General features: G+C 37.5%; 2 long non-coding RNA genes and 1 pseudogene across 2 annotated transcripts; 2 read left to right on the top strand and 1 right to left on the bottom strand.

Moving 5' to 3' along the window:
• Positions 1-810: 810 nt before the first annotated feature.
• On the bottom strand, positions 811-1,269 carry LOC116935837. The gene is made up of 2 exons (XR_004401459.2): positions 1,141-1,269; positions 811-1,059 (listed from the first exon to the last, which is right to left on the bottom strand). It is a non-coding gene; the product is annotated as an uncharacterized LOC116935837 (long non-coding RNA).
• Positions 1,270-5,529: 4,260 nt separating this feature from the next.
• Positions 5,530-6,416, top strand: LOC123473994. Its single transcript, XR_006648607.1, has 4 exons — positions 5,530-5,681; positions 5,919-5,994; positions 6,166-6,228; positions 6,297-6,416. It is a non-coding gene; the product is annotated as an uncharacterized LOC123473994 (long non-coding RNA).
• A 743-nt stretch (positions 6,417-7,159) lies between these two features.
• LOC123473770 lies at positions 7,160-7,980 on the top strand (annotated as a pseudogene).
• The last annotated feature ends 2,204 nt before the right edge of the window (positions 7,981-10,184 follow it).

The following is a 10,184-nucleotide window of genomic DNA, read 5'->3' as shown; positions in this document are numbered from 1 at the left end:
GAGAGCAGATGCCATTCAAAAACGAACACAAGCCATCACACAATTACGTGACCAAGAAATGTTCTTAGAAATGATAGACGCCCAAAGGGATGAAATAAGAAGATGTATCATCAAGAAATTGGGTCCCGCTGCATGCGATTACCACCCGAAGGCAGAATTTCTAAACCAAAAATTTAACAACAAAACACTACTCCATACAAGCGTGAAAGCGGGAAAACTGGACATAACGGATTTACTGTTAGACTACGGAGCTGACCCAGACATAGAAGAGGATGTCCAGACCATTGCAAATAGAGCGGCAGCAGAAAATAACAAGCTCTTAATCAGGATATTACGATATCACAAATACAAGTTTTCATCGTATAATAGCCTTGGAGAAACACCACTAATGGTCGCCATCGCCTACGGGCATGAAGAAGTAGCTAGTTATTTGTGGATAAGTTCTAACGTTGCCCAAATGGCAAAGGACAACAGCACCGTCCTACATTATGCCGCAAAACATGGAAACAATAGTCTCGCTAGGGCAGTATGCGAAAGGAAAATCCACATTAACATCAATCAAACGACTCGACCAGGGAACTATACGGCCCTACACCTAGCCACAATGTATAGGCAGGATCACATAGTAAATATTTTATTGGAACACGGAGTATATCCAAACATAACTTATGTCAATGGAAATACCCCGCGGGATAACGCGTTTGACGAACAAAGGAGAATCATATTCGAAGATTGGGACTATATAAGAGGCCGCAAGAGAAAAGCTTCTGACAGTGAATCAAACTAAAATTAATTAAATTTAAAAACAGATTAAAGAGCCAACAAAAGTTTATTAAACAACCCAACAAAAACACTACAATGAAAACACTACGAAAACAAATTGCATTCACATCATTATCCTAGACAAAATCTTCAAATTCCTCCAGCAGACATTCAGGTAAAAACACAGCAGATCGAGAAGTTGGATAGAAAATATCCTCGCCTGACTCTAGCCACCACAAAAGCCTAGCGAGATGTTGAGAATAAAGATCTCGGAACCTCGCATAGCCAGGATATCGGCTAAAAACAAATAATAACAAAACATTAATAAAATTCGCAAAAAAAAAAAGAAAAAAAAAAACGAAAGGAAAACCAACTCACACGTAGTAATAGTCGCCGATCCAAACTCGTTGAAAGCCGAAATTATAAGAAGAGGGAGGAGCACATGGATTGTTGAGTAGCGAAAACAATAACAACTGCACTACCAACTCCTTATCCTCGGGTCGAAATCGAGCTTAGAAACGGAACGGTGAAGAAAACAACAATGTTGTATAATTTCTGTCTTTTTCATTTTTAATCGCTAATTTAACCCAAATATTTCAAAATAACAAAGAAAATGTTAATGTTCAATAACAAATTTAAAAAGCCAAAGTGGAAATAGTTGTATAAAAGCAAATAAAATATGACAAATTTAAAGGGGGAAGTAAAATTTAGCTGTAAGTCATCAGAAGAAAGTTAGGAAAAAGGTAGAAACCAAAAATTGAGAGTGAAGCATATCCACGAAAAATAAATGCATAAAAATATATAAAGTAGAAGTACAGTAGCAATCAGGGTACTTGCCTAGCAAGACAAATTTTCTCTAATCCAAAAACGATTACCCCCCATACAGGGTTGTAGATCTTTTTACGCTGATCATTTTTAATATAGGTTTTAGGGTGTGCAAATGAGCGGGAGTGTCCGTAAAACGCGTACAAAGTTTCGAGTTTTACGGAACTGACGCGCTGCCCGAGCTGGCCAGAAGGGGGGTTGGGCGGGGGGGATTGCGCGTACCCATGGGAGAGGGGACCGTGAAAGGGGGTTTACCTGAGCCACACCATACGGCCCCATGTTTTCCCTTTACCTCCCATATTAACGGTGGTGTAATGGTTAGCCGTTTAGCCGGTGCCCTCTACCCTGTATCAATCATTTTTGGATTAGAGAGAACTTGTCATGCTAGGTAAGAGCCGCAATCAGTAAAAACAATGTTAGTCTCAGTAAGAATATAGTGGGATTAATGCCCAATGTAGTGAAACAGCAATTACTATAGAAAAACAGCAGTTTGTGTCAGTTAATGTACAGTGAACACTACTGAAAACAAAGTGTGTCCAAGTAAACGTGTAGTTGTCACTAGTGAAACAGAATACGCCCACTTAGCGTTACTTTTATTTTACTGTGTTCACTATAGTAAAATGATAGTTTACTTGGCTACATTATCATTTTATTTCAGTGCAATCTAGTACTTTTTTACCTGGGTAGTGAGACAGCAATTACTAGTGCCTACTTTAGTAAAACAGTAGTTTGTGTCAGTAAACATACAGTGAACACTACTGAAAACAAAGTGTGTCCAAGTAAACTTGTAGTGGTCTCTAGTGAAACAGTAGTGTGTGTTAGTAATACTGATTTTGAAACAAAGAAAAAAATACGCCCACTTAGTGTTACTTTTATTTTACTGCTTTCACTACAGTAAAATGATAGTTTACTTGGCTACATTATCATTTTATTTTAGTGCAATCTAGTACTTTTTTATTTGGGAGGTTTGTATAGTTAAAATGTTACCGTTTTAAAAATAGGATCACTTCCACTTCAGAGGTTCCAAGTGGCTTCTGTACAAGAAACTTAAGCCTGATTAAATGTATTTGATTATTATCTACAAACATCATAATTAATCTTTACTTCTTAAATGTTTGGAAGTGGTAGACCGTGGAATGCTGACCAGTTATCCGTAGTTAGAAATCCACCTGACCAAGCCTGAGATCCTGAGACTGGAAAAACATAAGTTGAAGAAATTTCGGTGCAACGCTGTGCTAGGAAAAAGAAAGGAGTTTCTTTTTGTCATCCAGGAAATACTGATAATTTATTTCTCCTAAATAGGTAATAACAAAAAATATTTAGAATTTTTCAATTTATTTTAGTTTTTCATTGAAAATTCCATAGAATTAACAGACCACTGGGAAGAAGATGTTGATTTTGTCCGCCCTTGGATAGGAGCCAAAAGACTGAAGTATTTTAATTAATCTACAAAATATATGTATCAATTTCTACTTCTTATATTTTTAGTAGTAGACCATGGAACACTGATTTGTTTTATGTGGGTGGAAATCTACTTGACCATGTGAAAAGCTGACAAATGTCCAGTGAATGAGAAAAAACAAGCAAAGATATTTAGCAAAAGTGATATACTAAGATAAAATGTCCATAGATATTTAAAAGTCCATTAACCAAGTACTTAAAAAATATATTTTAGCACTAACTATTTTGTGATATACAGTCATGCGTGCAAGTTTCTTTAGCAGGCAAATGGGTGGATATTCCAGAAAGGGAATGTTCCACTCTAAACCGGTTGTCGTAACGTCACTCGACGTTTGGCACCAATTCTGAGCACGTAAAGTTGTTGGTTGCATTATCGTATCTGTTTTCTTTGTTGTTGTTGCTGCAAAGAAACGTTAGGTGAATGTTGTTGTTTTCTTTTTTTGAAATGAAGATCTTCAAACAAAACAGATGTTGACACTCGACGTCAACTGAAAGAGGAAGAAGACGTAAAATTAGGGTAATTTTCTCACACCATAGGCAGTGTGAATAATGATTTAAACGACGCACATCAGCGAAGCAATCAGAAACGATTGATTCAGCCAATGGGTGTGAGCTAAACGTTTGACAAGTCACTCCCATGGGCATTAGCCCTCGTGTCGAAATCATAGCGTCCTGGACCTGGAGAACAATTTGTGCGTCAACGTCTCTTTATTGCCCGCTAACCCGTTCCTTTCAGATAAGTCCAGAAGTCCTCCTGCCACCGCCTCCTCTAGCCTGCCAGCCGCCTACCTTGACGTGCCAGCCTGCGACCGAACCGAACACCGGGAGCCTTCTCATTACCGCAATTAAGAGTAATACTCTGCGGCTATATCCTCTGTTGAGCCCGACAAGGCCCAACAGAATCTGACCTTGCCTTAGCCCGATAAAGGCGAACAGCAGTCAACGGACTCACTCGCGCTAGCCCGACAAGGCAACCGCAGTAGTCTTTGAAATAGTGCTACGGCACCAGAGATGAGTTTAACCCTATCAAGTTCGAACAGTCTGTCAGGCTTACCACCGTAAGACCCGACTGACCTTCTGCGCCAGCAGTAACTGGCCCTACGGGATTAGAAATCCTGAAAATTTGGCTTCCTGGAAGAGGCATTTCTGCCAAACAGCTGTCTCTAAACCTCCACCAGCAACTATCCCTGTCTTTTTGAAATGTTTTGAATGAGGCGTATCGTGCAGAATTGGCAAAATTTCGACGATTTCCATTGGCTAACGAGTTCTCATAAGTTTCTCCACTTCATTGACAGCATTTCAATTGACTCAAACTGAATCAATTATGTTCGTCTTTTATGCAGCGCTTCCACTTCTAGGGTAATTGAAAGTTGGAAATTGCCATCTAGGATGATAGGGATTTTCTAGGGATATCGTCTTTATTGGAAATCTAGGGATTTTCTAGGGTTTTTGCGATTATCTATGCAGAGACATAGGCCACTATGGCTATCTTGTGTTTTCCCTCTCAGAAATGGGGTAGCCTTTTGCTGGGAACATGTTTTCCACCCGACAAGAGTGCTTCTTGCAGGTGTGTTGGTGTTCATTCGACGCAAAGACTCTAATTTGTAGCCAGACGGCACTTGCAACAGGCGAAAAATCTCCGCCCTGAAATCCTCGTTTTTTTCCTATAGTGTTTTTCGCAGGAGGGTACCCCTTTTCTTAGAGGGAAAATGCAAAATACAAAATTGCCATTGCGGAGCAACCAAGGATCTCTAACTCTGATCTACGCAAAAAAAAAATAATTTTAAGTGGTGACCGTGACCAGCTGGTCACGATGGTGAAAAAATCAACAGATTTAATGTGTGTCGCGCCAGTATCTTCCGTTAGTAAGCTGATCAAGGTCAACCCATATTTGCATCGGGGCGCCTTTTTTTATGCATGGAAAAGGGTAGGGCTCGGCCCCGATCACATTCTTATCGGGGACACCACTAAGCTTCGGTGCGGGGATTTATTTTTTCGGTGCGGAACGGTGCTCTAATCGGCGCTGCACCGCTTCAGCCATAGGGGGTGAGTCTTACCATAGTGGCATGGTCTAACATAAGAGGTCCCAGAACTGTCGTCTGCTAGGTGTTTCGTCTGCTATTTCCGCGGAAAAATTTTTGGGCACTCGCTAGGGGCGCTGACTACCCGGATCAGTCATAACATTCCCTCCATAACGTTGTTAACAATGGGGAAAGTAGTCGCTTGTGACTGTTTTTCGCGCTGTTTTCTTCTGTATTAAAAATTTAAAAAATTTACTTTACAAATAAAGGAAACCTGAAACCAACTTCTTCATGTTAAAAAATAAGTTTTCATAAATATAATTAAGATTTCCCCCCTTTTCTTCCTAGCAGTGGGTACCCTATTCAATTTTTCCTTTCCCAATTTTTTTTTCTTGTCCTAGTTCTATCTTGGTTTATTTTTATTTAGCTATTGTTTGTGAATGGTTTGTTGTTCATCCCCTTGTAGCAGACGAATTTCTGGAAGCAAACGAAATTCTTCGGCTGAAAGAGCAGAGCAACTTACAAACAAAAATAAAATAAAAATAAAGTAGATGTTGGCATTAAAACAGTTGTTGGCACATCCACCCAAGGATTCCCTTAATTTCGACAGAGGTATAATGCGATAAATCCGTAATTCCGTATTCATTAATGCAAAATGATTTATAACTTTTATTCTTTTAATACATGAACTCATTGATAGACATGGGTAAATTGGCTTATCTGGTGTTACTATTGAGCCTATTTTACTTTTCTTTGATATGCATTTTTTGCTTTTTAATTTTTATTTTTCTTAGGTCTCAGTTCAGGTAACAATAACTAATGCTCATGATGTTGAAATCTAATTTTCAGGAAGCTGAGGGATGAACAGTTACATCTATCAGGAATTATTGATCGGGTCTTAAGTCCTATCAAATACATCTCTTAGGTAATGGACGGGTCCTTATTTATATACATAATCATATGTTGAAACTTAACTGTTCTTGCACTTGTGTGATTAACAGGTATATGAATTATATAAAGAATAGTGTTTCTTGGTTCATTACAGTTCATCTCATGACTTCTCATTTCATGATTCATGTATTTCAACGATTAACAGGTACATGAATTGGCTATCAGGTTTTCTCAACAGCTTTCAAGTCATTCAAACTGAAACATGATGGTAATGTAGAAGACTAACAATATTGAACTTCAATTAAATAACAGGTACTTGAATTGTATTGATAATAGGTCTTTTGGATCAACTCGTCATTTTCAAGATTATCAAGCAACAGAGAAAATTAAAGCTTACATAATAAAATTGATCGTCGCGTTCGTTCAGATTCATTCTAATAAAGTGATTTATTTGGCTTTGTTGATCTTTAATTATTTATTTACTTAACCTTTCGTTATTAGACTAGCGTCGAAATCTAAATATTTTCTTTATTTGATTCACAATGGTACATGGAAAATTACTGAAACAAAAACAACTTGTGCACATAGTGTTGGGTGTTAGCCGTTTAGTCCGTCTCATGAACAGTTACCGATGTCACATTTGAATAGAATTTGATTAAAGAATAAATTAAATAAAGAATCCACGGCGGATAAATTGTTCAAGAAATAAATATGTCGTAAGATATAGGTGAAAGGCTACAAAAAATTCGTCTTTTAGTTTAGCAGCAATTTAAAAATGTATAGGAAGTATTCAACTGCTTTCACATTCGACGATGCTTGATGGCGTGTGGTCAATCAACGTAACCGGCGTTTCTTCAGAAGGCGAGCTGAGAAAATGAAACAAGGCCCAAGAGACGAGTTGTTAGCTGTTACCGAACAAACTGACGCCGGCTGTTTAAGTGTTTATGAATGCTGGTGCGACGGTAACTGGGTTTGGCCTTTCCTCGAACATACATAAAAAACTATTTCCCAGAACCTAGCAATTTTGAGAGACCTGCGAGGTATATAAGCTACAGAACGATATGTTATGTCATATCAGATCGAGCATCTTCCTTGCAGAGTCGCTCAAGTTTCTTTCGTGTTTTAAATGGTATGTTGTTTTCATTCACTTTTTTTTGCGCACTGTTTGTAACAATTACTATCTCTTTTGAAAAAATAAGATGGCTGAAAATCTTTTAACGAGCGGAAGTGAAGACGAGAATTCGGGCGATGATGTCGACAACGTAGTACGTGCTGGAGAGATTGTGAACGTGACTAAGATCAAGGGAGAGAGGAAAGACAGTGAACTCTACAAGACGGGCGACATGTTTTTATTCCATACTGCTAAAAGATTGTAAGTTATAATCATTCAAATTTTTCTTGACTGATGTAAATTCTACTAAACTTTCTGAATTGTTTCACAGGAAAACATCTGTTTTGTACCATTGTCGGTGCTACAAATCGCATCATTGTCTGGCCCGTCTAATTAAAAGAGACGGTGTTTACCGCAAATCAGGGGCTTCCACATAGCCACCCAAGTGAAGAAGAAGATATCGGGAGAATTGAGTTTGTGAATGAGTGCTGTAAGCGAGTGATAGAACGACGTGCTCCAGGGGGCCTTAAAAGAATTTTTGAAGAAGTTCGACACGAGTAAAGATTCGCACTTGGATGTTTTATTTATTTAACGTAATAAATAATTGATTTCTTTCTAATCTATAGGCGCCCAGAAGTTATCATTGGATTTAACGGAGCGCTTGAAAAACGGATGCAACGGACCCAACAAGAAAATAAGCCGCCACCTCCAAGGACATTCGACGAAGCTGAAGCTTTGCTTCGTGAGTTGCCACAATATCGGTAAGAAGAAACGATACATCACAAGTTATTTCTTTTTCTAATTCTGAAACTGGTTTTAGGAAAACTCGAGATGGTTCTGATGAATTCTTTAGGACCCGTGTTTCAACAGCTCCGGGAACGTATGCCGTATGTTTATTTAATGCTGTAAATCGTATTTTTGTACCTTGTGGCCACACCTTCTGTAGTGAGTGTGTTGAAAGATTTACTCGCAATTATCCGTGCCCACAATGTCGTACACCATTTCCAACAGCGATGGTGTTTTTCTTGCCTTAATCACTCTAATGTATTTAAAAATTTGTAATTACCCAGAAAATAAAATACAGCAAAGTAAATATAAAATATTGTTCATTATCTTATTCCGAAGTGCAATGTAATAGTTCGTCGCTATAGGAATCCGAAGTGCATTAGCGTCTTTGGACACTTGAATCGGCTCTACGGTCCATGAAAATAATTTTAAAGTCGTTGTGACTTCTATTGTAGGGCATTTAAAATATTTTAAAATTAATGGAGTTCTACTGTCAGGAACAGAAAAAATTAAAAAATCGTGGGAGTTCTATTGTCGGGCAGTGGAGTTCTACTGTCGCGTACTGGAGTTCTACTGTCGGGCAATGGAGTTCTACTGTCGGGCATTAAATATAATATTTAAGGTATTGGAGTTCTATTGTCAGACAGAAGAGTTCTATTGTCTCATGCTATTTGTTATTTTTAATTTTTTTTTGTGGGGTTCTAATGTCTTTGGAGTTCTATTGTACATGGAGTTCTACTGTCGGACTTATCAACAATTTTTAAATATATTTTTAAAAGTGGGGTTCTAATGTCTTTGGAGTTCTATTGTACATGAAGTTCTACTGTCGGATTTACCAACAAATTTTTTAAATATTTTTAAAAGTGGGGTTCTAATGTTTTGGAGTTCTACTGTTTTTGGTGTTCTACTGTCTTTGAGTTCTACTGTCAGCAACCCTAGAACTCCATCCTCCGACAGTAGAACTCCAAGACTTTATTTTTTATTTCAATAAAAGTCATAAAAGTAGGGCTCGGCCCCGATCACATTCTCATCGGGTACACCGCTAACGTTTACCGTTAAAAATTAATCGGGGAAGTTTGACGGGTGAGCTAATTAGGAAAGTAAACCGCTTCGCCATTTTTCGGGTAGGTCGGTGCGGTTTAGCGGGTCATAGGTATCCCCCCCTAAAAAACGTAATATTTCAATAATTTATTGCGGAAAAATTATAAGACAAAAATTAATAAATTTTGCAGAAATGGATAGCTCTTGGCAAGGGCTATACATTTCTGTAAAATAATTAACATAATTTTCATAAACAAAAAAAAATTGGACAAGAAGTTTTTTGTAGTTTTTGTGCTCTAGATATATACTAGATCCAATAGACTAACTTAAGCAACAATATTAATTATTTTAAACTTTCTTGTGTATGAATATTTTTTCGTTATTGTTCGTTTATTGTTTTTAATTTATTAATTTATGCTATTACACTATTTATATCTTTATTAAATCGCTTTTCTATTTATAAAACAGGAATGAATTAAACATCGGTATATTTCCATCAGAATAGAGCAAGTGATTGACGCGTACCCCCTTCCTATTTGTGAACGCACTCTTGCGGATTTCGCCATGTTTGTTACGAGTCCGTTTTTCCTCTGAGGAATCCTTATAGGGAAAAAAGGGGATCGCAAAAAAAAATTTGTGAAACCTTCCCAATTTACCAAAGGATACTAGCAATAATTTTGTGTTAAAGGTAAATGAACTAGCTACATTTTAATATTAAATTAAGGGTATTTAATTCTAGAAAACAGCAAAATTTTAATGTTTAACGGTATTGTTTACAATTTTCATTGTCTTAGGCCCTGGGTATGATGACACCCTTTTACAACGCAGCTCGCCAACTGAACAAATCTTAAAAAAGATGTCGAACAGCCCTATAGGATCGAGTATATCTCTAGAGCGCAAAAACTACAAAAAAATTCATGTCCAATTTTTTTTTGTTTTTGAAAATTATGTTTATTATTTTATAGAAGTGGATAGCCCTTACCAAGAGCTATCCATTTCTGCAAAATTTATTAAATTTTGTCTCATAGTTTTTCCGCAATAAATTATTGAAATATTACGTATTTTTAGGGGGGGGGGGTGCCTTTGACCCGCTAAACCGCACCGACAAACCCGAAAAATGGCGAAGCGGTTTTCTTTCCTAATTAGTACACCCTAAGCAATATTTTAGCAAAATTGGATAGACCTTATCAAGATTTATCCGTTCCTATAATTATTAAAACTTTTGGACATATAGTTTTCCCGATTCTCCCAAAATCGGGTTTTGGAACCTTTTTTCTCAGACCCGC

Source organism: Daphnia magna, linkage group LG6, assembly GCF_020631705.1.
Source record: "Daphnia magna isolate NIES linkage group LG6, ASM2063170v1.1, whole genome shotgun sequence".
NCBI classification, from domain to species: domain Eukaryota; kingdom Metazoa; phylum Arthropoda; class Branchiopoda; order Diplostraca; family Daphniidae; genus Daphnia; species Daphnia magna.
The sequence above is the reverse complement of the archived record's forward strand: the minus strand, read 5'-3'. Positions and strand labels throughout refer to the sequence as shown.